Source organism: Heptranchias perlo, unplaced genomic scaffold (genome assembly GCF_035084215.1).
Source record: "Heptranchias perlo isolate sHepPer1 unplaced genomic scaffold, sHepPer1.hap1 HAP1_SCAFFOLD_432, whole genome shotgun sequence".
Taxonomy (NCBI): Eukaryota; Metazoa; Chordata; class Chondrichthyes; order Hexanchiformes; family Hexanchidae; genus Heptranchias; species Heptranchias perlo.
In genome coordinates this window covers 1-6,145 of record NW_027139445.1, presented here as the reverse complement: position 1 = coordinate 6,145, position 6,145 = coordinate 1, and positions in this window count along the sequence as shown.

The window sequence follows — 6,145 nt, the reverse complement described above, 5'->3', positions numbered from 1 at the left end:
GTGTGGGAATGGGGGGGGGGGGACAGAGTCCGTGTGGGAATGGGGGGGGGGGGGGGGACAGAGTCCGTGTGGGAATGGGGGGGGGGACAGAGTCCGTGTGGGAATGGGGGGGGGGACAGAGTCCGTGTGGGAATGGGGGGGGACAGAGTCCGTGTGGGAATGGGGGGGGGGGGGGACAGAGTCCGTGTGGGAATGGGGGGGGGGACAGAGTCCGTGTGGGAATGGGGGGGGGGGGGGGGGACAGAGTCCGTGTGGGAATGGGGGGGGGGGGGACAGAGTCCGTGTGGGAATGGGGGGGGGGGGGACAGAGTCCGTGTGGAATGGGGGGGGGGGGACAGAGTCCGTGTGGGAATGGGGGGGGGGGGACAGAGTCCGTGTGGGAATGGGGGGGGGGGACAGAGTCCGTGTGGGAATGGGGGGGGGGGGGGGACAGAGTCCGTGTGGGAATGGGGGGGGGGGGACAGAGTCCGTGTGGGAATGGGGGGGGGGGGACAGAGTCCGTGTGGGAATGGGGGGGGGGGGACAGAGTCCGTGTGGGAATGGGGGGGGGGGGGACAGAGTCCGTGTGGGAATGGGGGGGGGGGGCAGAGTCCGTGTGGGAATGGGGGGGGGGGGACAGAGTCCGTGTGGGAATGGGGGGGGGGGGGGGACAGAGTCCGTGTGGGAATGGGGGGGGGGGACAGAGTCCGTGTGGGAATGGGGGGGTGGACAGAGTCCGTGTGGGAATGGGGGGGGGGACAGAGTCCGTGTGGGAATTGGGGGGGGACAGAGTCCGTGTGGGAATGGGGGGGGGGGGAAAGAGTCCGTGTGGGAATGGGGGGGGGACAGAGTCCGTGTGGGAATGGGGGGGGGGGGGGGACAGAGTCCGTGTGGGAATGGGGGGGGGGGGGACAGAGTCCGTGTGGGAATGGGGGGGGGACAGAGTCCGTGTGGGGGGGGGGGACAGAGTCCGTGTGGGGGGGGGGGACAGAGTCCGTGTGGGAATGGGGGGGGGGGACAGAGTCCGTGTGGGAATGGGGGGGGGGGACAGAGTCCGTGTGGGAATGGGGGGGGGGACAGAGTCCGTGTGGGAATGGGGGGGGGGGGACAGAGTCCGTGTGGGAATGGGGGGGGGGGGGGACAGAGTCCGTGTGGGAATGGGGGGGGGGACAGAGTCCGTGTGGGAATGGGGGGGGGGACAGAGTCCGTGTGGGAATGGGGGGGGGGACAGAGTCCGTGTGGGAATGGGGGGGGGGGACAGAGTCCGTGTGGGAATGGGGGGGGGGGGACAGAGTCCGTGTGGGAATGGGGGGGGGGGGGGACAGAGTCCGTGTGGGAATGGGGGGGGGGGGGGACAGAGTCCGTGTGGGAATGGGGGGGGGGGGGGACAGAGTCCGTGTGGGAATGGGGGGGGGGACAGAGTCCGTGTGGGAATGGGGGGGGGGACAGAGTCCGTGTGGGAATGGGGGGGGGGGGGGGACAGAGTCCGTGTGGGAATGGGGGGGGGGACAGAGTCCGTGTGGGAATGGGGGGGGGGACAGAGTCCGTGTGGGAATGGGGGGGGGGGGACAGAGTCCGTGTGGGAATGGGGGGGGGGGGGGACAGAGTCCGTGTGGGAATGGGGGGGGGGGACAGAGTCCGTGTGGGAATGGGGGGGGGGGACAGAGTCCGTGTGGGAATGGGGGGGGGGGGGGGACAGAGTCCGTGTGGGAATGGGGGGGGGACAGAGTCCGTGTGGGAATGGGGGGGGGACAGAGTCCGTGTGGGAATGGGGGGGGGGACAGAGTCCGTGTGGGAATGGGGGGGGGGGACAGAGTCCGTGTGGGAATGGGGGGGGGGGGGGGGGGACAGAGTCCGTGTGGGAATGGGGGGGGGGGGGGGACAGAGTCCGTGTGGGAATGGGGGGGGGGGGGACAGAGTCCGTGTGGGAATGGGGGGGGGGGCAGAGTCCGTGTGGGAATGGGGGGGGGGGACAGAGTCCGTGTGGGAATGGGGGGGGGGGGGGGACAGAGTCCGTGTGGGAATGGGGGGGGGGGGGACAGAGTCCGTGTGGGAATGGGGGGGGGGACAGAGTCCGTGTGGGAATGGGGGGGGGGACAGAGTCCGTGTGGGAATGGGGGGGGGGACAGAGTCCGTGTGGGAATGGGGGGGGGGGACAGAGTCCGTGTGGGAATGGGGGGGGGGGGGGGGACAGAGTCCGTGTGGGAATGGGGGGGGGACAGAGTCCGTGTGGGAATGGGGGGGGGGGACAGAGTCCGTGTGGGAATGGGGGGGGGACAGAGTCCGTGTGGGAATGGGGGGGGGGGGGGGACAGAGTCCGTGTGGGAATGGGGGGGGGGACAGAGTCCGTGTGGGAATGGGGGGGGGGGGGGGGACAGAGTCCGTGTGGGAATGGGGGGGGGGGGGACAGAGTCCGTGTGGGAATGGGGGGGGGGGGGACAGAGTCCGTGTGGGAATGGGGGGGGGGGGGGACAGAGTCCGTGGGAATGGGAGGGGGGGGGGGGGGACAGAGTCCGTGTGGGAATGGGGGGGGGGACAGAGTCCGTGTGGGAATGGGGGGGGGGGGGGGGGGACAGAGTCCGTGTGGGAATGGGGGGGGGGGACAGAGTCCGTGTGGGAATGGGGGGGGGGGGGACAGAGTCCGTGTGGGAATGGGGGGGGGGGGACAGAGTCCGTGTGGGAATGGGGGGGGGGGGGGACAGAGTCCGTGTGGGAATGGGGGGGGGGGGGCAGAGTCCGTGTGGGAATGGGGGGGGGGGACAGAGTCCGTGTGGGAATGGGGGGGGGGGGGGGACAGAGTCCGTGTGGGAATGGGGGGGGGGGGGACAGAGTCCGTGTGGGAATGGGGGGGGGACAGAGTCCGTGTGGGAATGGGGGGGGGGACAGAGTCCGTGTGGGAATGGGGGGGGGACAGAGTCCGTGTGGGAATGGGGGGGGGGGGAAAGAGTCCGTGTGGGAATGGGGGGGGGACAGAGTCCGTGTGGGAATGGGGGGGGGGGGGGACAGAGTCCGTGTGGGAATGGGGGGGGGGGGACAGAGTCCGTGTGGGAATGGGGGGGGGGGACAGAGTCCGTGTGGGGGGGGGGACAGAGTCCGTGTGGGGGGGGGACAGAGTCCGTGTGGGAATGGGGGGGGGGACAGAGTCCGTGTGGGAATGGGGGGGGGGGACAGAGTCCGTGTGGGAATGGGGGGGGGGACAGAGTCCGTGTGGGAATGGGGGGGGGGGGGACAGAGTCCGTGTGGGAATGGGGGGGGGGGGGACAGAGTCCGTGTGGGAATGGGGGGGGGGGACAGAGTCCGTGTGGGAATGGGGGGGGGGACAGAGTCCGTGTGGGAATGGGGGGGGGGACAGAGTCCGTGTGGGAATGGGGGGGGGGGACAGAGTCCGTGTGGGAATGGGGGGGGGGGGGACAGAGTCCGTGTGGGAATGGGGGGGGGGGGGGGACAGAGTCCGTGTGGGAATGGGGGGGGGGGGGACAGAGTCCGTGTGGGAATGGGGGGGGGGGGGACAGAGTCCGTGTGGGAATGGGGGGGGGGGACAGAGTCCGTGTGGGAATGGGGGGGGGGACAGAGTCCGTGTGGGAATGGGGGGGGGGGGGACAGAGTCCGTGTGGGAATGGGGGGGGGGACAGAGTCCGTGTGGGAATGGGGGGGGGGGACAGAGTCCGTGTGGGAATGGGGGGGGGGGGACAGAGTCCGTGTGGGAATGGGGGGGGGGGGGGGACAGAGTCCGTGTGGGAATGGGGGGGGGGGACAGAGTCCGTGTGGGAATGGGGGGGGGGACAGAGTCCGTGTGGGAATGGGGGGGGGGGGGACAGAGTCCGTGTGGGAATGGGGGGGGGACAGAGTCCGTGTGGGAATGGGGGGGGGACAGAGTCCGTGTGGGAATGGGGGGGGGACAGAGTCCGTGTGGGAATGGGGGGGGGGGACAGAGTCCGTGTGGGAATGGGGGGGGGGGGGGGGACAGAGTCCGTGTGGGAATGGGGGGGGGGGGGACAGAGTCCGTGTGGGAATGGGGGGGGGGGGGACAGAGTCCGTGTGGGAATGGGGGGGGGGGCAGAGTCCGTGTGGGAATGGGGGGGGGGGACAGAGTCCGTGTGGGAATGGGGGGGGGGGACAGAGTCCGTGTGGGAATGGGGGGGGGGACAGAGTCCGTGTGGGATGGGGGGGGGACAGAGTCCGTGTGGGAATGGGGGGGGGGACAGAGTCCGTGTGGGAATGGGGGGGGGGGGGGACAGAGTCCGTGTGGGAATGGGGGGGGGGGGGGACAGAGTCCGTGTGGGAATGGGGGGGGGGGGACAGAGTCCGTGTGGGAATGGGGGGGGGGGGACAGAGTCCGTGTGGGAATGGGGGGGGGGACAGAGTCCGTGTGGGAATGGGGGGGGGGACAGAGTCCGTGTGGGAATGGGGGGGGGGGGGACAGAGTCCGTGTGGGAATGGGGGGGGGGACAGAGTCCGTGTGGGAATGGGGGGGGGGACAGAGTCCGTGTGGGAATGGGGGGGGGGGGGACAGAGTCCGTGTGGGAATGGGGGGGGGGGGACAGAGTCCGTGTGGGAATGGGGGGGGGGGGGGGGACAGAGTCCGTGTGGGAATGGGGGGGGGGACAGAGTCCGTGTGGGAATGGGGGGGGGACAGAGTCCGTGTGGGAATGGGGGGGGGGACAGAGTCCGTGTGGGAATGGGGGGGGGGGGACAGAGTCCGTGTGGGAATGGGGGGGGGACAGAGTCCGTGTGGGAATGGGGGGGGGGGGGGACAGAGTCCGTGTGGGAATGGGGGGGGGGGGGACAGAGTCCGTGTGGGAATGGGGGGGGGACAGAGTCCGTGTGGATGGGGGGGACAGAGTCGTGGGGGGGGGGACAGAGTCCGTGTGGGAATGGGGGGGGGACAGAGTCCGTGTGGGAATGGGGGGGGGGGGACAGAGTCCGTGTGGGAATGGGGGGGGGGACAGAGTCCGTGTGGGAATGGGGGGGGGGGGGACAGAGTCCGTGTGGGAATGGGGGGGGGGGGGGACAGAGTCCGTGTGGGAATGGGGGGGGGGACAGAGTCCGTGTGGGAATGGGGGGGGGACAGAGTCCGTGTGGGAATGGGGGGGGGACAGAGTCCGTGTGGGAATGGGGGGGGGGGACAGAGTCCGTGTGGGAATGGGGGGGGGGGACAGAGTCCGTGTGGGAATGGGGGGGGGGGACAGAGTCCGTGTGGGAATGGGGGGGGGGGGGACAGAGTCCGTGTGGGAATGGGGGGGGGGGGACAGAGTCCGTGTGGGAATGGGGGGGGGGACAGAGTCCGTGTGGGAATGGGGGGGGGGGACAGAGTCCGTGTGGGAATGGGGGGGGGGGGGACAGAGTCCGTGTGGGAATGGGGGGGGGGGACAGAGTCCGTGTGGGAATGGGGGGGGGACAGAGTCCGTGTGGGAATGGGGGGGGGGGACAGAGTCCGTGTGGGAATGGGGGGGGGGGGGGACAGAGTCCGTGTGGGAATGGGGGGGGGGGACAGAGTCCGTGTGGGAATGGGGGGGGGGGGGACAGAGTCCGTGTGGGAATGGGGGGGGGGGACAGAGTCCGTGTGGGAATGGGGGGGGGGGGGGGGACAGAGTCCGTGTGGAATGGGGGGGGGGGGACAGAGTCCGTGTGGGAATGGGGGGGGGGGACAGAGTCCGTGTGGGAATGGGGGGGGGGGGACAGAGTCCGTGTGGGAATGGGGGGGGGGGGACAGAGTCCGTGTGGGAATGGGGGGGGGGGGGGACAGAGTCCGTGTGGGAATGGGGGGGGGGGGACAGAGTCCGTGTGGGAATGGGGGGGGGGGGGGACAGAGTCCGTGTGGGAAATGGGGGGGGGGGGGACAGAGTCCGTGTGGGAATGGGGGGGGGGGGGGGACAGAGTCCGTGTGGGAATGGGGGGGGGGGACAGAGTCCGTGTGGGAATGGGGGGGGGACAGAGTCCGTGTGGAATGGGGGGGGGGGGGGGACAGAGTCCGTGTGGGAATGGGGGGGGGGACAGAGTCCGTGTGGGAAGGGGGGGGGGGACAGAGTCCGTGTGGGAATGGGGGGGGGGGGACAGAGTCCGTTGTGGGAATGGGGGGGGGGGGGGGGACAGAGTCCGTGTGGGGAATGGGGGGGGGGGGGGACAGAGTCCGTGTGGGAATGGGGGGGGGGGACAGAGTCCGTGA